Source organism: Rhopalosiphum padi, chromosome 2 (genome assembly GCF_020882245.1).
Source record: "Rhopalosiphum padi isolate XX-2018 chromosome 2, ASM2088224v1, whole genome shotgun sequence".
Taxonomy (NCBI): Eukaryota; Metazoa; Arthropoda; class Insecta; order Hemiptera; family Aphididae; genus Rhopalosiphum; species Rhopalosiphum padi.
This window is the reverse complement of record NC_083598.1, coordinates 53,347,964-53,374,599: the sequence shown is the minus strand read 5'-3', so window position 1 is coordinate 53,374,599 and position 26,636 is coordinate 53,347,964. Positions and strand designations below refer to the sequence as shown.

The 26,636-nt window shown below is 26.0% G+C and overlaps 1 long non-coding RNA gene across 1 annotated transcript; it reads left to right on the top strand.

Annotated features, from left to right (window-relative positions):
* Positions 1-14,834: 14,834 nt before the first annotated feature.
* LOC132920931 (uncharacterized) lies at positions 14,835-18,240 on the top strand. Its single transcript, XR_009660804.1, has 5 exons — positions 14,835-14,869; positions 14,972-15,004; positions 15,384-15,395; positions 16,611-16,640; positions 18,203-18,240. It is a non-coding gene; the product is annotated as an uncharacterized LOC132920931 (long non-coding RNA).
* Positions 18,241-26,636: the final 8,396 nt, after the last annotated feature.

Genomic DNA, 26,636 nt, shown 5'->3' with positions numbered 1-26,636 from the left:
TTGCAAACGAAATTTCCACTGCAAACAGTGCAAACGTCAGACGTTGTCACTTGTCGAGTTTCGTTGATAAGATAAGAGAATGTTAATATTATCCGCGCCCCGCCCTCGCGATCCAAGCAGGCGCAACGACGACGTTCTCATGCCGTGACATCATTTCCGAACGTAGATAATTATAATATAAAAAAAACTCAATAACAGCTACTGGTGGTAAGTAGTAAGTATACAATAGGGGCACACCGACCTCGATGTTTATGTTGTGGTTTTTGGTTACCCTGGGAATTGTATTAACATCGTCTACCGGCTACCACTATATTGTAAATAAGTCTGTAAAATGTATTTAAAATAACCTTACTTAGGTACTTATCTATACAGTATACATTTATAAAATAGCCAGCATTAAGTATTTTAAAAGTACGGAAATTAACGAGAATGCCGTGTTAATAATATATTCGATTAAAATATTAGTAGGTATCTATAAATCCAAAATAAAAGTCACAAAATTGCGTATACTTTAAAACTTGAAATCTCATAATTACCTACCTATTTAATTTGAATTCGGTTCTATATAAACAAATCTAGGGAACACTCGGTGTTGCAACTTACAAGATACAATTTAACAAAAAGCAAAAATGTGCGAGTTTCAAATGCACGACCTATAGGATATAATATAATTACTAATTAAATCGTTCATGTTTATATAAATTGTATAGATAACTACAAAATACCAAATACCTACCTATTTATAATTTGATTTAATACATTTATGAATATGAAATTAATTTCCCCGGATCACAAATATAAATTAAATGTTTTATATTATCGGATTAATAATTAAACAAGCAGCAGTCTTCAACAAACTCGATCGTACCTCTACGTCACATATTTATAATTTATTATAAAATATAATGATATTCAAATTCATTAGATATCCGCATGATATTTTTGCGGCATTCAAGGCCAAATTCAGGAATGTGAAGCCATCGAACCATCACAATTTGCCGCTTTTTTGCCCACTCATACTTACTATTTATAAACACATCATAATTCATAAATCATAAGTATTTAGATCGGATTGAGATGATTTTAAAACTCCAATTTAATAACATTATACTACTACAATAATTGTCATCAATTTTTTTGGAATATTTTTACTAATTTTTGATTGAAGAATTCAAAAATAACCTCTAATAAATAAAATGGGAGTTAAAATAGGGTACCAATCGCAACCCTGTATTACATACTGAAACATCTAACTGATTTTTTCGTCCTTTTATAGAATACTAAGAAAAATATTATACCTATTGTTTATAAATTTATAATACTAGTTGAGTTATTTATATAATGAATAAATGAATTAAATTACAATTGCCTAAATACCTATATTAAATAATCAATAAACAAAAATAAAAAAATATTTTAATAATAATTTAATAAATATAGTATAACAACTAGTATAAGTATATTAATAATTTATTATTATATTATAATAAATAAAATTATATTCATCACAATAAAAATTATTTTGATATAGGTGAACCGTCCAGTAATTGAACACCGCTCACAAATGTTTTAATTTTAAGAAAATTATGTATCTAATATGAAAAATAAACACTAGCAAGAATGCAAGATGCATTCAAACACTGGGATTTAAATTTTTTTAAAACTATAAGTAATATGTTTAAGAGTATCTAATTTGGTTTCATATTGGTTTCTTATTAATAATTTATAAGTATACAGACATACCAATCTTGCAGTCCAGATTGTATAAATATAAAATAAAAAGCCAATTTATGATTACTTTACAAAAGTATAAATAATCCTAAACTGTTCAATCACTGGTCTGTTCACAATCGTTCACAATCTTAAGCATTATTCCAATATAATTAATATATTTTTATTTTTATATAAATATTGTATAATATTTTCTGGACTACCAGAAGTTAGCCTATAGGACAGTGGTTGTGAACCTACGTCACGCGTGCCAAAATTGGCACGTTGATCAATTTTCAATGGCACGTGAAAAAATCGAAATTATTAAAAATTATGCTAGGTATATATAAAGTTTTGATTTCAACTGTTATAAGAAATTCAAAGAAACAAATTATATACATTTTATAAATTACAATTACAAAAAAAGCCAAAAGGTGTGCTTACTTAATAAAATAATTAAAATAATATATAATAAATCAGTAACTTAATTTTTATCCTTAGAAAATTTAATTTCCTTTGGACACGTGAAAAATTTTCAAAACCTCGAGTGGGAAAATTTGGCACTTGATTCCAAAAAGGTTCGCCACCCCTGCTATATAGGACATAGCACATAATATGTGTATAATTGTAGCCCGTATTTAATAAGCTATACTGAGTATCGACTATACTGCTATATTGGCCTATTGCATTAAGATTGTAGCCTGTACTCTGTAGGTACCTACCTAGTCTCCAGTCAAACAACAAAAGTGATACTCAGTGATAAGTACCTTAGTACCTATTATAATAAATAATGATTAATGATATAATAATATAATATTGACAAACATAAAATGTCGAGTATGTGCAACATGAGTCATGTAGGTATAATGTACTTGTTTGTATTGCAAACTTTGCAAACTAAAACTATTATTAATCTCCAATAGGTATTTGCATTTAGTGCGTGTTGTCGATATTCAAGTATTCAACATCCTGTTATGTTCACCAATTATAATAATATATTATATTGTACACTTCCTTCACGTCCAATGGCCATTGCACTTATTGCAAATGTCTGTGTCTCATTCTACTATCACAACGAGAATCACCCCTTTAAATAACTTTTTTAAATGGAATGATTGGAATGTCTACATAGACGTACATATTATATACTATAATATATTATTCTAAATTATAACTAGGGTTCAGGTTCGGGACTTGCTGCACTAGAAAATAAAAATGGTTAAAATATGCAGCAGTTTTTATTATTCACGAAAATAAACCAAATATTTATTTTTCTTTTATATAATATTCTAAACGATTTACGATGAGTCAACGAACGATAGTATTAATTAACAAATAAACAGAGCTAGAAATAATTAAATAATAGAAATAATTAGGTGTTTCCCAAGTTGCCGTGTACAGCTAATAATGTTATTATTTTATCTTTATTCTATTATCTATATAGTATTGTGTAACGCCACAAGAAATAATTAATGATTTGGTACATTAAGAGGACGCCACACCTGCATGTGTTGTCTACAAACAAATTTTTAAGCGAGTAATAAGTTATAACTACGTAAAATATTAAAACTTTAAAATACTCATAACTCCCTTTAAAATGAAAATATCAATAAAAACCTGTGAGATGCCTATAGATAATATTCATACCTTTAAGTTTGATAATATGTAAATTTATTCTAGTTTAATACTTTGATATGTTGTAGTGTTGTACGTTTGTAAGATAAAGACAACATATAATGAAGTGTCTCTAACATTAAAAAATACTTATACAATTATTATATATTAGTTTTAATATTTTTTTTAGCGTCACGGGCCACGGCTCCTCAATTCATATAAATAAAAGTTATCATTTTTCCTACTAATTATCTAGAAAAATATACAATCGAAAATCCCCCCCCCAAAAAAAAAATAGTATATTTTACTGTGGATCTAAAAACATATTATTTCAGCAAAACGATTTCTTTGAATACTTTGTTCTTTGTAATAAACACATATTTAATACAATTCATAATATTTATAAATAATTATAATATGTGTGTCTACTAATCTGAAAAATAATTAATTACTGAAATTCTCACTGATAATAATTTACTGTCCAGATTATAAATTATAATATTTATTACAGATCGTTATTTTTGGAGTTAGTGTCTTAGATAGCGTATTCCTCCTCCTCAGTAGTGGAATCATCTTTTTCTCAAAATATGGTTATTTTTTTTATGTATTTCATTTACTTACAAATGCAATAGTTAATTATAATAATATACCATTAATCGTGCGAATTATTAAATTTAATATTTTACTATTTTTTTTAATTATTAATAACAATTAACAACTTGTCGTAAATTACCCCATGATGCTAGTAAATATGCATTTATTACTTTACATATATTTTTCCAGGTTGAATACAATAATTATTTGTTTTCAAATCATATTGTATTAAAAATAACAAAAATAAGATAAAATAAGTTAATTATAATTTTTCCCCTGAATCCTGATACCAAAGAACAACTAGTGATAATAGAACTGAATTATATTAATTTGATTTATACTTATTGTATGCATTTTTGGTAAATTCGATACGTTCTTTATTCTTTTAATTTCACGTTAAAATGTTTTTATAATTATTATCAATGATTTTAATATATGAAAATATTTTAAAACAAAATTTCCCGACAACGTCGCAAATAAATTTTTTATGAAATCATGAATTACCAATTAAGGTAGACAAGATTTTAGTAAGCACCACATTATTGTAGATTATTGCGTATAATAAAATGCATAATATAATATACATAAAAGTTTTGAGTTTTCGCATTACAATTTTTAAATTATATGAAAATAATTAATACTGTTGTTTATCGTTTTGTACTCGTATGTAATCTCGTATAAATACATTTTAACTTAAAATGTCCATATAATATAATGGTCTGTATATTTTTCAGATTTTTTAGTTTCAGTATGAACTTATTTTAATAAATCTTGCATTAAATATTTAGAAAGAAAAATATTATTGAATTTCCAACTAGTAGTGTGCAATATTTTGTAATTTTGATGAATTTCGTCGAAATTCTAACTTCTAATGCTTATAAAAATAATTATTTTTGGATACATAAGTAATTACGTTCAACTTTTTGTTTTAGCTAACAACATAGTATAAGGAACCTTGTTTAAAATGTTCAAAGTTGTTGGTAGAGTAAAAATTTTTTATTGACAATTAAATTAAAACTGAAATGTATTAACCTTAGAGGTACCCCAACTAAATAATCCAAAAATTTAGTAGTCTTCTTGTATACGTTCATTTAACTTAAATTGCCTATTTAAAACCCCTTAAAAATTGGGTGAGTATAAAACATTTTAATTTTTCTTAGAATATAATAAATATATTTGATACTTTTATTTAAAGAACTATATGATATTTCATTCGAAAACTACCAATTATGATTAGTTACTTAATAATGATAAATAAATACATCAGAAATCAGGATATTTTATACATGCAATCAAGATAGTTGTGTATTTAATAAAAATCCTATGATCATTATTAAAATGATTTTAATAGTAGGCAATAAATGGAATACATAACAAGGTCAAGGTTAAGGATTAAAAGCTACTTTAGCAAAAATAAAACACATAAATATTAAACTAAACTATAAATGTTTTAAAAGTATTTAAATTTTAAAAATAATAATGAATATACAGTTTCTTAACATTCAATTTTAACTATTAGTTGCAATCATATCAACAAATTTTCCAAAATGAATATAAAATGTATTCTCCAATTTTTACATTTATATATTATATAGATGTCAGTATGGAAAAAATTATAAAAATAAAGTTGTATTTTTAATTATATTTCTATATTACATAATATTCCTGCATTTATAGTGTAAAAGTACTAATATAAAGTAAATTGAATTTTAGTCAATTTAGTACGGTTATTTGGTTCTAATAATCGCATTAACATGATATAGATTTATTATGCGTTGTACAAATAACAAATATGAAGTCAATATAATAGCATAATTGTGTTGCGAGTAATGTATTAATAACAGTTGATTAATAATTATTTATTTTTATATATTATAATATTATAAAATTTTAATTTACAGGTTGACCTTGAAACCACTCATATAATCGCCAAGTGTGTTTTTTTTAATATATAGAGGACTTCGTGTAGCAGGTTTTAAGCTAAGTTTTATAGATCCGGCTCATGTCCGTGGAATATTAAAAACAAAATAGGAATATATCAATCACAGTGGCGCCATCTTTCCAAAAAATTAAATTAAAATTTTTTTTGTGGTGACATTTTTTCAAAATACTTATAGACATTTTAAACGATTTAATGAATTTTTATCTACTGAATTCAATAGAAGATATATCAATAAGTTTATTGAAGATCACTGAAGATGTTTAAAGCTTCTTTTTTTCAACCCCTATAGGTTGCTAGTTGCTATACGGTGGCTTACACATAAATGTCGTTTTGGCTAACGAAAATCGTATAGTTTTTTGTTTATATATGAGGCTGCCATTAGTCATAGTAGTAACCCCAACATCATAATTTTAGGAAAATTAATAAGTATATTTTTTTAAAGTTGTAAAGTAAAAGTGGTTTCTCTTTCTATCAATGAACTTCATTTAATAATAATAGTATGAAAAAGTATATATTAAATTAATTTCCTCTACAGACCATATAAAACATTATTAAGATAAATACTATTAATTTATTATTATTATTATTATTATTATTATTATAGTTCTATACATATTATTAAACGAAGCCAAACTTTAGAAATATCTAATAAAAATAATAATAATAACGCATAGAACAAAAATCGCCGTTGTCAATAAAAAATGTGTAGGTTATGAAATAAAATAGTATAGGGTATAAATTAAACGTAATAAAATTATAATGTAAGTTAAAATAAATTAAAATAAAATGTTATTAAACGAAGCCAAACTTTTTACAAAAATTGTTCCTATTAATTTGGTAATTTGGTTGTTATTATACAATTCAATTTTTTTATTTATAAGTAGTATTCATGCGGAGCTGTAGTGCGTCCGATTTCGGATCACCAACACCGGACAACCTTCAAATGTATACATTACTATAATACGATCGGCAGTGTCATCGGGATTGGTAAATTGGTCCCAAATGACCTTATATCGATAAATTGGGTCCAATTTGGGAAAAAAAGGTATAGTAGCTAAGTTGAGTTCCAGAAAAAAAATTGTACAATATGTGGTACCTACCTATAAATAATAATAATCCAAATATTGTGTCCAAATATTATTGGCTAAATTGCCTAAATTCTTATGAAAATGAAATTTGTATCCGTCGATTATAAATATAGTTTTATTACTTTCACTTAGTATAACTTTATCCATGATGCTTGGTTTACTTCGTAAACTAGAGTGTATAATATAATAAAAAAAAATTCAAAGTTGATATGAACAATATCACGTACATAGTCTTATTCTATATAATGATATCGGTAATTATTATACTAGAAATAAAATTTAAAATTCCAGGCCTATATAGTATAATAATATGTTACTATATTATCTGACGAAAGTCATAAAAATGATATGAAGGAAACGTATATATATGTATATTGTATATATCCATTTTGACGCCCGGCACGACTGTGCGGCATAATTTCCGTTTTGTCTGGACTCGGACCCGGACGGTTGATTTTATATTTTACTCGAAATAATCCTCGGACTCAATTCGTATACTATTAGTTTCCTAACCGGGGACTCAATTAGTATATTATTTTTTTTCCCTTCTACTACGATTGCAACAAAATTACAGGCATAAAAATTAATAAAAATTAATAAAAATTAAATGTAAGTGTCACAATATATTATTTACAAATATTTATAATTTTTTTTAGATATACAGACGTTGAACCAAGAAGTGTCGGATTAGGTGCTAATTTTAACGTTGTTTATAAATATTTTATTTTTTTCATTTTATTTAAATTCGTTTTCATTTTAATTTATAATTAAAAAAGTTATGCATATTTTCAATTTTTTAGCGTATTATCGTTCTTTTTTGTGCATATTTATTTTTAATAATTTTTCCTCCTATAACTTCTCATTCCTATATAGTTATCAGTAATTTATTTCACTATAATTTATAAAATAGTGAAAATAATTACTTGTATTATAAAATATAATACAATTTAATATATTTCATAAATTTAATATTGGAATTGTGTTCAACCTGCCGCCTTCTGTCAGCAATCGGGACTTTCCAAATTGATCCGTGCGATAAGCTGATCTAGAATTTTCGTCCCCCCCTTCCCTCAGACAGATGTATACGACAGCTTGGCCTTTGTCTTGTTCGGTCAATGAGTCTTGGTACGTGGACGCCGATACGCAACGGCTCGAATGTGAGCGTCCATTCTGAAGACCACGTTACGTTTTTTTATTTATACCGGCAGTGCTTGATTTGGAAAAAACTAGAAGGGGGACTCAGTGGATGCTGGATGAACGAGCGTTCCACACAAAATTCTGATATCACATTACTGTGCGGAGCAAAGTCCCCCACATCACCTTCAGCCACCCATAATCCCCAAAAATCATTACATTTATTATATAAAAATATTTTAATATAAAGAAACACTTATTTATTTATTACACATCATCCAATGACATTATAATTTAAATTACGATTTATAAAGATATATAACATGTTATTATAATAACTCCATCAATACACCTATAAAAAACTTATCATGTATTATTACCTATATATATATATATAAACCAATTACCAATACACTCATGTATACAGACATACAGTAATGTGCGACACAAACGTCGTCGAGAAACAATTTTATGGTATACAGCACAACCCGTGGTTGAAGATATAAGTATGACGTAAAAGTTTAACTATTGAGAACAATAAAAATAGGTAATATAAATATATAATGCAATTTATTGAATAAAAAAAAACAGTATTGTACATCGACAAATGTTCTTCGAATCAAACGTATATTATATACATGTACATTGTACATTAAAGCAATAACAATAGAATAAATAACACGTACATTGATCGACGTCTGCGATCCTATGTGCGAAAATAAAAAGAATGAAGAAAAACGTCAGGGGGACTGTTGTCTGCGGTCGTACGGCAAAAAAATCGTATATACGCACGGCTTTCAAAAGACGCAAACTATAGGTACGCGAATACGAAAAGAACGTATTGGAAAAAACTCTGGAAAAGTCTTGAGATCCCGTGAAAAGTTTGTACATAATAAATAATTGTTTAATATTTTAACTTTTAATTTTTTGTCCGAGAGGGGGGATTTTTCCGTTCGGTGTGGGGGAGATTTACGGATAAGGTTCTAGATTCTTCTTTTCCTTTTAATTATTCTTATTCCTAATCTTATTATTATTATTAATATTACCTTTTTTTATTATTATTATAATTTTTTATTCTCATAATAACTTTTATTTAAATTGTGCGTTTATCGGCGATTGCACTATTGGGATTTCTACGGTTTCTTCTTATCTGTAACAGAACACGATATCGGTCCTGTGTTATCGCTAATGAACCGGGTATAAAAGGCCCGACGAAACGACCAGCATTGACATTCACTGTCTGTCCTCCGTCGTAGCAAGACCCACCCCGGGCAGACTTGCGCGATTAGGGAAGGCATCTGGTATCTATATTTTTTTATCTTTAACATATTATGTTGCCTGCACATTACATTGCTTGTATTAGCTAGTTATTAAGTAGTGATTTTATTCATACCTATTCGCAGTTCTAACATTTCTTTAGCTCGAACTCAGATCATCACATCTGTATTAAATAATTGCGTTAATGCATATTTTATTTTTTCTGTTTCCGTGTTATGTGATAAACAGCCATTCGTAGAAATACGTTATTCGTAAGTGTTCAAGTATGTTTCCCAAACAGAACGTATATTCGTAAAACCCCGTTTCCCTGTGCTTTATCGTCATTGTCGACATATGAGCAGAGTTACGGCGGGTTACGTTCCGCAGAAATGACAAGTCGCGCGTACGTCTTATCTAGCGAGCATATGGCACAGTTCCAGTGACTCGTCAGAGTTCCGCGTTACGGGTGTATCGCTCTCGTTTGAGCTGCCCGTCTCGTGTGCCGCTGTAATGATCTGACAACGCGTGCGACTCGATTCTGATCCGATTATTCGGTGGCTGTGACGTCGTTGAATGACATACGAATCTGTTCAAAACATTGTACACATTACGAAAACGTTAATCTATTTTTTGGTAGTGTTTGTAAAATTGTGACGTATAATAATTGTCTATTATACAAGATCTTTTTTAGTAATACGTACATCCAGGTTCATTTAGTTAAGTTTATTATTTATAAACACTTAGTTATGAATTTTTTTTTTTTTATAGATTACCTATAAAAAATGAGCAATTAACTCAACTGTAGCCAATCGATGTTAAAAGCGAATTAGTGTAAAATTTGTTGAAAAAACACTCATAGATTTGACATATTGACATCTTCTTCTTTTATATATTATTTTAATAAAAGTGAAAAATAGTTACGTTCATAATATCTAGGATCGCAGCGGTCGCATAGAAAAAAGCTCTAGGTCTGGTCGCCGCAGCCTAACGATTGATTATATTAATTACCCATTATTATTAACCAATTTTTTTTTTCATAGTTGATACAAATATACAAATATTATGGCTCTAATGGGTTATAGGTATATTTTCCATTAGAAAAATTGATGATTTACAAATTCACTACATCAAATGTTGCGTTTCCCGCGTTCCGTTTAAATATATAGAAGGGGTACGCTAAAGAAAAAAAATAAAAGAAGACGGACTCCGTCCCCCCCACGTCCTCCCCCCAATTCAAGCACGTATACCGGTCTAATTTGCCGTCGGATATCGTGTCCAAGTCATAGACGCCAAGTACGCCGTATCATGGACTTGTTTTCGAATCGTCATCTGGTGCGCCGGTAACCGTCCGATAGCACGTGTGCGAGTGGTCCTGCTCACTGGACACGCAAATATCGTAGATCAAATACGAGTTGGTCGTTGGAGTTGACCATACGATTGTTCCGGTAAACATTTAACGTGCCAGCGCAACGCATTGATTGTAAATTATATTATTATTATAATATTATTATATTCATCATCGTCGCCACTGTGTTATCGACGTTTATTTCAATTTAATAATTGGTTATTGTAGCATCACATACTTTTCTATATTTTGTATTAGGTAAAAACAAAAAAAGTATCTTAAATAATTTATTAATATTTTTGGTGGAAATCGGAGTATAACCTTAGACGGAAAACGGTGGTTACGCCTACTGTAATACCACATAATATCATCTTACATAACTTGTCAATTATAGGCAAAAGAATTTAATAAAAATAATTTTAAATAAACAGAAACATTCCCTACTTATGAACTATTCGAATTATTAAAAATGTTAAGAGTACTTTATATTAACAATAATTTATAAAAAACAGGCAATATGCTTAATTTATAAAAATAATTTTTAACACTAAAAATCAAAAACATAACTTCAGAAAAAATAACCTTTGAATAGCATTTTTGAGCATTAAAAAAGCTTAAGTTTCTTACAAGTTGGTTAAAGGTGTTTAAATGTGATTTTAAGAGATTTACTATTTTTTTTTTCAAATTATTTACACTTTCAATATAAACAAAAAATCGGTTTTACAATAACATGTTAATATTGAGTAATAATTATTTTCAAATTTATATTACAACACACCTTTAATTTCTTATTATATTCAAGATTTTTTTTTTTTACTCTTTCATCAAAAAAGTTAACCTTCTCTTGTTAGGTACTTGTATTAATATTTTACTATTTTTACTATGATTTTGTAGTGCATGGAGACGGTAAGTACCTAATAAAATAGAATTACAATAACAAATTATGTTAACTATTTTATTTTTCTTATGCAATTACAATACTATACAAATTATATAATACATAAAATAAATGCGAATTTTGCAAAATAATTTTTTAGTGTGTACTTACGTCTGAAACAAAAGTACTGTTAGGATTTCCAGTCGTCTATATCTAATAATTATTTCCTATCATGGCTATAATCTTTATTTTAATTCCACTTTAAATTACCAAAAAAAAAAAAAATTAAATGATTTAAACGCACACGTTTTTTGTGCATTAGTACAAGTAGGGTTTTAAAATTAAATGAAATATTTCATTTAAATAAAAAAAAAAAAACACTACTTTATCTAATAGTTTAGAGTCACGTACACTTACAAGTGGACATTTTTAAAGTTGGTCTATCTTTATTGTATGAAACATAGAAAGTATGTACAATAATAATTATAATAATAGCCAATTAAGATCCAATTAATAAGTAATAAAGTCTAGGGTTCAGAAATTTGTTTTTTTTTTAATTATTAGATTTATTGCTTAGGGAGCTAGAAAATGGAAATCCATTCCAAGACACTAAGAACAAAATATCAAATAATTATGGTGCATATTCTTGCATATTTGGTGATTTTAGATTTTACAATATTTTAGAGTATATTTTAAATTTTATGATGAAAAAAATTGGAAATTCATAAATAAAAAAATAAATACATTTATATTGAAATTTTTTACTAGATATTCTTGTATTATATTTTAAAAACAACTATTTGACATTAAAAATGATGTTTTGCCAGAAACATTCTACAAATAGATTTATTTTTTTCAAAGAAAATTTTTTATTAGATTTTTCATTAATTTTATTTTATTTTTTTAATTTTGATTAAAAATCAAAAGGTACTATTTAACAATTACTTTGCTTTTTATTATATTATTTTTATTTTATTAAAATATAAAAATTTTATACAAATAAAATTTATTTGTAGAAAACAAATATAAGAGCACATTTTTAAGTGTATAAGTGCACGCATATTTAATACTTTTTAAAAACATTAAGTTTGGAGCTCTAGATTAAAATTGATAATATAATACAATTATATATATAATATGGCAATATATACCATATTTTAAGCTGTTATGCAATTAACAAATTTAATTTATTTTTTAACATATTATAGAAATATATAGACCTTGGATAATAACTATTAAGTATGTTATTTCTAATCATTTATGTCCTAACACGTTTTAAAGAAGAAAAAAGATTTTAAAATATTTCAAATTCAGAACCACCCTAAGCACAAAGCATGAATATTAATTATTTTTCTCTCAGCAGAGTTTTTCTCATGAATTGATGCCAATGTATGCTATGTAATTTGCCATCATAAACATGATTCATCGGTGTTATACATTTGTTCTGGGTCAAAATTATTTTCATTTATGACTCACTGCTCATATATAATAAACAATTTATTTATAATTATTATCTATTTTAACACTTTATTTTTTATGATGAAAAAATGGTAATATATATTATTTACCTTATCTATGCATTACTATTTATTTTAATAGTCATCTTGCTTTTTATACATTTGTATCTGTTTTCTTAACCTAGTTTTAAACATTACTTTTTTTAAATAAAATATATTGTAATGTTACACATAATATGTTACAAGTACATAATATATAGTGGTATATTTTTTATTTTTTTTATTTTATTTATAAAGTTTTCTTGACAATTCCTGACAACTTAAGGCTAAAAGAATATAGTGGTATATGAACGGTATAACAGTAACCGATAGCCCTGCATGTATCACAATGAGGGCTCAAAATTATACATCGGAAAAATAAAAATTTCTAATAATTTTTCCCCTTAAACTTAACTAATCGTAGATCCGAGGTGATCCAATACCGTTAGTTTGCTTTACCACTTTTTGGTATCACCGTCGAAAAGTGGTTATGCGTAAAAATTTCCGATTTTCCATTACTTTTTCAGGGTTTTTCTGACGCTTTTGAAAATTACTCAAAATTTTTTACTTTTGACCCCCTCCCCCTCAAGGACCAAATAGATTCAATTTTATTTTCAAAGTGGGGCTGCAGTAAATATCAAAGCATCATTACTACTCCAAAACGTAATGACAGACAAAAAAAAACACAAATCATTGTAAAATTAATACATTTATCACTCCGTTGAGAATCTAAAACTGTCTAGTAAATATAGCTACCAGAGACCTATAAATGGCTAGACGATTACGCCTATCGCCTAAGTTGGAGGTGTAATTAAACTGGTTTTCAAAACCATCATGTGTATAAGTGTCGGTCACGTGGGTACAGTAATAAAATTTAAAAACTTCTAAAAACTCAAAAATCGTAACTTTTATTTAACTCAACTTGAAAATACTATAAACCAGTGTTTCTCAACTAGTGTTCCCCGGAACCTAAAGGTTTCGTTAGCCAGTGCCAAGGGTTCCGTGAGAAATTTGGGAAAAAATAAATAATTAATAATATTTTTGATTTGAATTATGATTTTAACATAGAATAGCTCCAAAAATTAAATGGGAGTTCCATAAAACGTTCAAACTCATGCAAAGGTTTCACAAAGTTGGGAAACACTGCTATAAACAGTAGCTACCAATATGTAAAATACGTAAAGGATTATACCTTTGCTGATCAATGGGACATAAGTCCAATATCATTTTATACATATTTAAAAAGGAAGAAAATAAAATATGTTCTATAATATTACAGTAAATAATTGTGTTGTCATTAATTTATTTTTAAATTTATATAAACAATATTTATTTTAATGGTAATATAACAATTTAGACATTTGTATGTGCTTTCTCAGCCTAGTTTTGAATATCATTGTTATATACTAAATAAAATATGCTGTTTTGCGTGTATTAAAAAATCTTTAAAATGGTTTAAAATTTTGCAAAATATGGCCTAATGTAGAAAAAGACAAATAATGAATATGTTTTATTGTTATAGTATAATATTTGTTTTTACTTTTATTTGCTCATTATTTCAATGTTTATTTTCAATTTTTCTAATGTAGGTTAAAGAGAAATCGATTATAAAACAAGACGAGAAGTACCTATTATTATTATCATTTCATTATTTAACGTTTATATAGGTACATTAAGTTCTTCGTACAAATCAATGAAATAAAATGAATTGGTTTATGTTTTATTTTATAACTATAACAATCACAGTTCTTTCAATTTCGATTATTCCAGCGACCGCGTTATTAAATAAAGAATATCTCAAAGAATTTAATGGTATTATTATGGTCATATTTATTATTTCTTTAATTTTAATTATTTCTGTATTAATATTCATAGATATTTTATACGATTTCTTGAATTTTCAATTTTTTTCAGCTATTGAAGGAGATTATGATAAACCGAATGCTGGTAAAATTTATTTATGTATCATTATTTTTTTTTTAAATTTGTATTATATTGATATTCATATGTAAAAGTTTGTAGCATTTTTTAGTAAAAGAAATTAAAACCAATTACTGATAACTGTTTTACTATTAACTAGAGACAAAAATAACTTACATCGTCTCATTCTATATTTTTATACAATTTTAATATATAGATGATAAAAATAGTGTTAATAATAATATTTTTTTTTGACTTTAAAAAATGTATATTGTTTATGATAGTAGAAATATTAAATCTACTGTACATAAAATTGCATAATATATTCACTAAATATAGCTTTAGTATATAAATAAGTTATTACTATAATTAATACTATATTTCTATGAATTATTATTTTTTTCAGCCGATTGCAAGCGTAATAATTTTTTACTTATAATTAGTAAATAAATAGAAATTTAGAATAGTTTTAGTATTAAATATTAAAAGGTTGATTTATTATTATATTGTGTATTCATAGATGATGGCTGAGCTTACTAAACATTATCGCCTAAATGATAAATTAACAAAATTATTAATTTTAGATCTGCTGTTGATTGACGATTTTGATGTGAATTTGTCGCATTCACAAATTTAAAATGTTTATAGCTATTAGGAAAGTATGATGAAATATGTATATATGTATAATGAGCACTAATTTAATATTACTATTTATATATTTTTTAATTGTTTTCAATTAACATAAAAAAAAAAAAAAAAATTAACCAAATAATTTAATTATTTAAATTAAATACCGGTTCAACACATAAAATATAAAATAATATATTCTATTTAAAATTCTGAGCGGAGAGATGAATGTATTAATTTTCCAGTGATATTTTTTTTTGTGTGTGTATCTGTGTATTTCTATAAATAATTAATAAAAGGAAATCTTCTCGGGTCTATAATTTTAAGAGTAGTATCTGCAGATAGCAAATTAAATCTAGTTAAAACTTCCAAAAATTTAAAATTCCCAGTATTTATTAAATTAATCGGGAAAATAGAAAAAAATATTATAACGACAAATGAAAATCTAGTTTTTAAATAAAAATGAACACCATGTAGATACATAGAATATTCAACAAGTATATATAATAATACTTTCAATAGTTTTTCGAAATAATTTGAAGTTATTTATGGAAATTTTACATTTTGATTAATTTATTTTTTGTGTTTCTATAAATGTTAATTATTTAATCTCAAAAAATATAATATGATTCCTAATTAGCTGTAGTCTGTTGTAAATAACTGCTAATTTTATTACAATTTTAAATTTTTATAGGGTTAGATAAATATAGAATCCAACATAAAACAAATCATTTTATTTTAAGTTATTGATGTAGTTATTAAAATATACAAGGTATATAGTTTTTTTGTATTTTATATTTGAAACATCATACAGATTTAACAGTTTGATGGATCAAAATGGATTGTAAAAACAATCACTAAAATTTCTATCAATCAATATTAAGCTACCTAGTTACTTTGTAATCGTGGTTAAAACGAGATTAATGAATTAAATATTTTTTTTAATCAATGTTTTATGTGTCGTTTTACATGGTAATATAATTTGAATAATTTTAAAATTTAACAGATTTTCTATTAAATGTTCTTGGATTTTTAAGTAAGCAATGATACTTTTACGGGATAGTAATTTTATTATACTTATATATATCCTTATTTGACGAATATTATACATAGTTATAAGCTTTTCCTTTTGTAATGTTAAATGTAAAAATTATTTTAGTTTTAAATTTTTGTTTAGTTCGGTTGTAGGGAAATACGTCTTAGATGAGAAATAGCGAGAATCTATTCATCTATTGAGATAGGTAGGTAGCTACTGAGTTTAATTTCAAAGATGTGTTACCTAAATGAAAGCTTACATTATTGAAGGATTGTCAATATTGTGGGAGATTATAAATGCAGCTTCACCATGGGCCGTCCCACCAAGGCGGTTTGTACTAATAATTGCAGATATAAAATAGAATAGATATAAACTCTAATCTATATCTATATTATAGATTTTAGGTGATTTTGTGAGAAGAATTTAAACGATTTAGTTACAGTGATGAGCGCTTAAAAATGTATTTATTATGTGTATAATAATATTATTTGCTAGTACCGTTGATTATAGAACTTACAGATAAGCCGTGTTTATTATTTAGTAACTTAGTAATTTATAAATATATTTGGTGGCTTTAGATCTTGATAACTACGAATCTGTTTTTACATGTTGGATTCCCTAGTTTTATTTTTAGTTATAAAAAATTGACAATCATGACATTTCAATGATATTCAGTACAATAAAAGTTGCAACTGCTAAACAACTCAATAAAATCATATGTTACATAAACATTGTATTGACTTCGGTTTCAAACTATCAACGAATTATGAATTACATAAAAAAAAGATAAATTATAGTTATTTTTTTTTTCAACCCGAAGGTTGGTTTACAACTCCTTTGGTACCGGTTCAATAGATATATAGTATACAAGTAGTGTCCCAAATTTGGCGCAATTGACGAACATCGAGGTAAACCACTTTAGGTTAGAGTCAAATCGTTAAACCGTTAACGATTATAGAGTACTAGAGAATTTGTTTAAGAATTTTCATTATTAGTTTTTTTATTTATGTTTTTCTCATTTGTTATTCACAGTAACACAAGAAAATAAAATATATATCAATAATATATATAAATAATATTAAAAATAATATTACACTTTCGATAATAATCGTGGTTAATGATGTTATATCGCGAGATGTACTTTATATCTGTAGCTCCTGACGTTGAAATTCGTATCAACCATTTTTCTCCTTGTGGCATATGAAACGTATCAAACCAGCCATCTAAGTCCTGATCGGACAGTCTGCTTAATAACCATCAACAAAAATAGGAATGTTTCCTTTATGTCTTGCACCAGTCCCTTCTGCAATAATGTGGTACATTTTTTTCACAATCGATATCGTTCTACTTTTTATGCCTAGAAACTAGCTTCGATTATCCACGTAGAAGGTTAGGCTCTTCTGTTATATATTTGGTTCATATCTGTTCACTCATTTTAATATAATTACTTAATATTAGGCTTCATTTTTATAATTATACTTTTTCAAATATAACTAAAATATCACTTGTAAAGTTGCATATTAAGTTTTATGTTTAAACATACTAAAATAATACATTTACAGATGATTTCGACGATCCAAACGTGATTTATAGAGGTAATTATTTGAATATAACTAAATTCAATTTTCAATATTGTCTTTAGTGGATGTATATATTTCCTTAGTTAAAGTTTAACACCAAAAATTAGTAGTCGTATTCTTTATGTTTTTCAAATGTTATAGTGAAATAAATACCACGACTTCCACTCTTACTGAGATCATAATATTATATTATTATGAAGTCCGTTAAAAGAGCTTGTCAGATGTTTTGTAAATAATTGGTTTGGCAAGAAAAAGACAGTTAAAAATGTGGAAAAACATACATTTTGTTATTTGTAATTTTGTTTAAATAATATTCAATTAAATAAATGTACCTATGTAAATATTAATGGAAAAACAATAAGTGTTGACGGGAGATACATAGACTTCTAGTTAGATCGTTACACCAATGTAACCATAAAAAAATTTTTTTTCAAAATATATTTATGTTTAGGTGTATATTTTAATAATGTATAAGTATTTATGTTTTTACATTTTAATTATTGTAAATAATTATTTATCTATATTTTTCAGATAATATAAGTACGTATATACTATTATATAATTATTTTTATTATATGATAAAATTAATAAACTTCTTAAACTTATTTTGAGTTATTTATAGGCATTCCAAATTTTCAATTGGTTATAGGTTTTTTTTACATAAATGTTGTTAAAAAATTATTGAATAGATCAGAATTCTTGCAAGTATATTATAAGATCGTATACAAGTGGTTCTTATATCTATATAACAGTATTAAAAATAGGTACTTAGTTTGTGTTTTGTTCGACATAATAAGTTAAAATAGTTCCGTTAAAGTTCGGTTAAAGACGATATTTATGATTTAATAACCTATATAATGTTAATTTATTTTCACTATTATCGAGAATTTTTAATTGTGTAATAACGCAATACCATTTTATTTTGTAGAACGTTTTATCTGTAAGTATATATTTTTTTAAATAAAATCGTTTAATTCAAATAATTAGACCGCAAGCAGAATGTTGGAACATAGACTTGGTTTTAAAAACAAAATAATATCACTTTTAAAAAATGACAAGTATACCAGAATTGTAATATACATATATGTGTTATAATAAGTATATTTTCAGTGTAGGTACCTACTTAATATGTTACTACTTAGCACGTATTTTAAATTTTTAACAATTTTGCAAATAATAAACAAGTATGACTCTTTAGAGATTTATACATATTCACATATATTTCAACTGATATTGATAAAATCATTTCATTTTCATTTTTCTCAAACGATTCCAACACTAATAGAATGAATATAAAATAGTATGTAGTAATTTTTTGAAACATTTTTTTTTTTTTAAATAATGAATATAAAACAGACTTAATGATATTTAAATAAAAGTATTTAAATTGTATTTAAAATACTTTTAAAAAGTATTCAGAGTACTTGCAAAACATTGTATTTAGAGTGTCATAAAAATTCTTAAAAAAGTATTTAAACACAAGTATTAAAATGTTTGTATTCAAATACTTTACACGACTGGGTATACGACGTTCGATTTTAAACGATTATCTATCCAAGTATTAATTAATATAGCCTTATTGGCGATCTTTAAGCGCATATAGAAAATGAGCGTGCCCGCAAGCAGTCAAAAAACCATATTATAAGACAAAAATTAAATATACATTTTATCCAAACACACTGACTGTATTGTTTTAAATAAAAACATAATGATTTTGGTATAATACTATCAACGAATAATAAATTACATAAAGAGATAGCAAAATGAAACCTTATGGAACGTTTCTTTGTGTCTTGTGCTAGTCCCTATTCTATTTTAGTGCGGTTCAATTTTATTATTATTAATGATCCATAATTGATGTTGGTCTACTTCCTGACTAGAAACCAGCTTAGATTATGCACATGAAAGTTAGGTTCTTTTTTTATGTAATAGATGTTTATTTTGTCACTCATTTTTAAATAAAATCTTAATATTAGACTTCATTTTCATATTTATATTTTCCCAAATATAAATAAAATATTACTTGTAAAAGTACATATTAAGTGTATTGCATGTCCCCTTTTTTTTATTAATTTTAAATACTTACTTAATACTCGCCAAGCAAACTTTTTTGTCTAATCTTAACCAGCAATAATTAATATTTTGTACCTGACGACAAGTTATATTATCTCTATAGGAATTATGTTAAGAACGTTTATTTACGAAGTATTGAAATAAAACATTATTTAATAAAACCTTGCACTCAATCAACCCTCACGAAATTGGAAACACTAATGTAACAATCTTATAACTAATAAATAATGTTTTATTGATTGCTATTATTTAATACAGCTTCAGTGTTTTATCTCTAACACTTCATTTAAGTACAATTTTAGTACGAATTATGCTCAGTACAATAGTTTACAGCTATTATCAAAATTTGTAAATATAAAAATTAAATGCCACTGTTAATAATGCATATGTAGATATAGTAAGTTTAATGTTTATAGGTGGCTGGTATAGAATTATATTAAGAAACAGTTACGTTAAACGAGTTAAATACGTTAATAATTTGTATTATACTATTATAATAAATTTACAGTTGACGTACAAGACATATATTTTAAAGGTAATTATTTAAAAATAAATAAAAAAAATGTTTTTACTATTATTAATGGACTATGGTAGATGTATCCAATTCTTTAGTTAATGTCCAACACAAAATTAGTTGTCGTTTTCTTTAATCTCTCTAAAAATAAAGTTGTGAGTATGTAAAATCTTTAAATTTAAAAATGTTTAAAATTCACTAATTAAAATATTGTAAAAATCCAACGAAAGAACTAGATAATGTTCTCACCTTTAAGTTTGTCGGTAATTTTACGGTAATATTTAAACTACTTAAACAGAATTGAACCTACCAAATGAGAATTTGCCACGTTATACGTTTGTAAGGTGAAAAAACATATGCGAGTATGAGGTCAGATGGTTTGTAAATTGGGTTGGCGGGCAACGGACAAAACAGTTAATAATATTGAACAATTTATATTTTGTAATTTTTAATTTTTTTTAAATAGTATTTAATTAAATAAATGTATATGAACATTAATGTACAAATAATAAGTGTAGATTTAGACTGCTAGAGTTGGATCGAACACCAATGTAACCACAAAAAAACATTTCTCGAAATATATTTATGTTTATATATGTTAGCGTTAATGAATGAAATTTCGTAATTCTATAAAATAACTAGTTATTCAATATAATTACAGGTACTTTCAGTTAATGTATTACTATTTAATACTAACTAGATATTTTATAAACTAACAATATGGGTTTAGTTGATGTATTTAAAATTATTATTGAATAAACATTTTAATCAAATTACAAATTACAAAAAATCAAATCAAATGTTAGTATGAAGTCAAAAACGCCTTACATTATTATTATATAAAATATTAATATTCATTTATTTCATGTCAATTTATTAGAATTATTATTAAAATTTTAAACAAATTACAAATTAAAATAAAAAATCTATTAATATAGTTATAATTATTATATTATTATTTTTTTTTACAATTGACAACTTATTTATTAGTACAGGAACTTTTTGGATAGCATTTATAGTTACAAAGTAAATTATTTTTTAAACATATGCACCGTTTTGTGGTGCACTTTTGTTGGCATGTGAATTTGAAAAACCCTTTACCGTTACCAAGTGATTGGGATTCAGGATGCCTTTCGAAGACAAATATCTACAGCTGGGACGTTAGGTTAGGTTATTATTTATATTAATAAAACGACAACGGTAACAAATCTTGTATGTTATCTAATCCAGTTCCGGTCATCTACCTAATTATATAAATTTCATACATTAGCGAAAAACCAATCGGTATTTTATATACTAACTAGTAAAACAGTGTAATATATATATATTAATGAGTATATTTTGGAATTTTATAGAATAACTAGTTATTTAATAAAATAACGTATTACATACATAACTGCTAACATATATTTTAATAATATATAATTGTTTTTTGTTTCGAAATGTTTATTATTGTAAATCATTATTTATCTATATTTTTTTAGATGTAATGAGTACGTATTTCCTGTGTTTTTTTTAAAAATTAAGTTATATTAAATCATACATTTTATTATCCACGTTTAGGTTAGAAATACATATCGCCTAAAAAATAGTTATATTGGAAAATTGTAGAGATTACTGCTAACTGCGTCGAAGTGTCCTATTCCCACGGGTATTAGCTAGGTACATTGAAGGAATACTAATTAGCAAAATCAAATCATCTGCAATATTATCTTTAGTATGTTTTATAGTAGCTCAGCGTTAAACCCGGTTCACTAATCACTGCTCATTTTTACGTCCCACATACCACCACTAATTACTTAGTAAACGACCCATTAGGGAGATTAAATGCCAAACGCCAATGCCGACACTAACTTCACATTCTGTTGATATCTAATTTTAATGTTCTTTAATATATATTATATTTTAATTTTATTCTCTTTTTTTCTTCCTCTAAACTATTGTTGCCACTGTAAACCGGATAGACAAATTAATTTTTTATGAGTATTTAAATTTCAAATTTTTACAACATTATTATTGGATATTCAATCGTATAATAAATACTTCTTTCCAAACAAAATTTGTGTTTTACATACTTCAAAAACAAATAATTTTCTCCAAAAGTTTGTATCCTAAAATAATAAAAATAATAAACTTTTTAAACTCCGTTTGAGCTATTTATAGGCATGCCAGATTTTAATTGGTTATAAGTTTTTTTTATATATAAATGTTGATAAAAAAATTATTCAACGCATCAAAATACTTATAAATATATTACAAAATCGCATAAAAATGGTTCTTATATCTATATAAAAGTATTAATAATTGGTACTTAGTTTGTATTTGGTTCGAAATAATAAGTTAAAATAGATCAGTTAAAGTTCATTTCGTGTGGCTATATTTGTGATGTTTTCAGAATATTTTAATGAATATAAAATTATTATTTTTATATTTTTTATTATATAATTTTTATTAGTTATTTAATTGAATATTTAAATTTCATAGTTTGTGATGCAATTTTAACGCAAAACACCAATTACAGGATTGTGACACTAGGAATACATTATTTACACTAGGGTACCGCGCTTCATAATATTACAAATGAAAACAAAATACTAAGTACTTGCTCCCGAATTAAGATACTGGCTATATCCTCTTCAAAAAAATCAAGATATACTTGATATTTTCATCATTATATTATCTAACTCACAAAACAAATATCCTTGATTTAAATTAAGATGTCTACAAAACCCTTTAGTTAAAAACCTTTCTTTTCTCACAAACACTGGTAACCTACCTAGACGCTTAAGACGCATATGGTAGTATAAATAGCATTTCAAAAAATAAAAAAGATCGCAAAACAAAATGAAGGAACATCGAATAAGTTTTAAAAACAAAATAAAATCACTTTAAAAAAAAAATGAGGTATTCTATAATTATTCTATTAATACAAATTGTATATATTTGTTCTTATAGCTAAACAATGTAAATACATATTTTTAAAGATTTATATTTTAAGTTTTTTAAATTAAAAAAAAAAAAAAAAATAATAATTATGGTATCGAATGTTTTTGTTATGATGTCTCACTGACACTCAGTAACACGAATTGAAATTAAAATTACAAATATTCTTAACGTAATCTGATTTCATTAATCACTTCTCTTCTATGATGTTGCATCCCCAACATTCACCCCCTCCCACCATGTATACAATAAAAATAAATATATTCTCAACGCATGTGAAAAACTGTATTGTGACACCCCTACGGCTCTACGTCAATCTTTATTTTACTAATTGTGTAGGGGGTATTATTACTGAGTAGCAAAATGTTCCCGTTAGAGTTTTGTGACATACCGTCGATATACTATTGTTCCGCCGTCCCGAATGATTGTTTCGCCCGATAATTACGTCTGATGAATTAATGTCACCCTCACTTACATATTGAATCATAACATCATATTTAATATTATTTGTTACTATGATCACCACCAACATCGTAATTTTATTCAATATCTCTTCGGGATAAAGCTTTTTTGAATGCTTCTGTGATATCGATGTTGCCACCACTACTCCTCGAGTGTAGTAGTCTTTTATTTCATGTAGTCCTAGTGAATTTGGATTATGTATGGTGGTAGTTGTTTTCATGTTGTGCATCACCGATATTCTGCTATGGTGCCATGTTAAAGACATTTGCTTTATCACTTAAAAGTTAAGACAATCGGACACACATTTCTATAGGTAAAAAGCGAAATTTCCACTGTAGAACCGTTTCTAGTACATTTCTATTTCCTATATTTTAAAGTATCATACATTATATATAGCATACATTTTCCTTTCGTAAATCCAAACTAATTGACTCTGTTTCGATCAGAAACCTCTCCATCATACGTTTTTAGAAAATTTTCTAACAGTTATTAAATATAATCAAAGTGATTCAGTAATGTACTTAAACATTTGATTTTTTTTTTTTTTTTTTTTTGATATCTCGATTTCTCTATTTTAATGTAGTTAAAGTATAGTAAAATTAAATATGATAAATGTTATTGTTATTATGTTATTTTTATTACCAGATCAAAGTACGTAAAATAAATGTCAATAAGTTTGTTTTATACGGTTTATCTTAATTAATTATATTAACTATGAAAATTAATTACTCATACCTGTATTATATTTTAATTTTTTTTTTTTTTTTTTTTTTATTTTAAGGCTTCGACAACTTAGGTCATTAGCCTGTAGGTTGGTAGGGTTGGTACAGTAGGGTTGAAACAGTAGGGGTGTTACACGTGAGTGTATTTGGCAGAATTTTTAATGGGGCACCCGTAGGTTTCTGCCATGCCCCGGGGTGGGGGGATGGCAGCACTTGTTCTCCGGACACCGTGACTTGCCCGGAGAAAAATGCCACCCAGTGGCCGAGGATCGAACCGGAGCCGGCTGCGCCGCAGCCGACGAATTAAACCGCTCGACCACCCCGTCCCCCCATTTTAATTTTATTTAGTGTCAATAGTATTTAGTACGTATTTGGTTTTTTTTATTGCATTAAATGTTATACAATTTTTTATTTTTTTAAATGATAAGTTCCTCATAGTATATTTTAATAATTTTTGTACATCATTATATTACAAAATAAAAATATCGAATATGCCTTGCATAGTTGCATGTATCATTATTATTATTTTAAGTTTTAAATATTTATCCATTATTTCAAATTCTTTAAGTCATTTTTATATATCCATTAACTTTTTTTTTCAGATGCACTAAGTATGTACAGTTTTGTTTTGTTTTATTAATAAAATGTATTCATCTACTCGAATTCTATTCGAGATTTCGAGTTTGTTTTGTGACATTAATTATTTCATCTATTAGTTCAATGATAATTTTTAAATGAATTAAATTACACATTTTTGAATATTACTGAAGAAGTAAATACTAAATACGTAGAAGTACACCCGTAAAACTAGAAATATGTAAAATAAAAAGCCTAGCATTTTTTAAAATACTCTCAAATTCACAAAATAATAATGACTATTATTATCATCCATCATTATAAAAACACCAGAATTTAGGTCTTCACGTTGAATACTATTGTAAATTTTATAATATAATTGTATTCATACTACGATATCATAATATACATATTTTTTATAGGAGATTTTGGTAAATATTTTATATATTATTTTTGTATTTTATGTTTCTCCTGGTGTATACCGTAACAATGTTTAGATAGTAAGGACGTATTTATAAGAAGTAATACGCAAACAATTTTTGAAATTAATAAAGGTTGTATAATATGAAATACTATAAATTAATGAAATATACTGAATACAACAAATATCATAGAATTTATGGGAAATTAACGAGAGTCTGTCTAGAGTATGTCTATATTCTAGAATCGACAGTCGTTTTCACGAAAAGTAGCTCTCGGCGGTGGCGCATTTTGAAATACAGTGGTTCTCAATATACGCCGATAACTCTGCAAAACAAAAGGTAGGCGAACAACAATACCATCATTGTATTATTTAGTCATTTACCTTCATCAATTTTTTTACCAATCCATAATTCTTTTCCTTCCAAAAAATAACAATGTAAAATACCCTTTTTTTCCATTGTCATAGTCGCATAATTTTGTATAACTTTTCGTGTCTCTATTTTTGTTTACTTATTTTTCATCTTTGAATTTATATCAACAGATAAAAATACTTTTTTTTAATGTGTATAAATATTTCAAAAAATTATTTATCGATTCATCTAATCCGAAGATGGCCATTTTTTTGAAGCAGACACAATTAAAAACTTTTGAAGCGTTTGGCGTAAGTGAAAAAATTGTCAAACTTATATAACCTCGGAAGGAA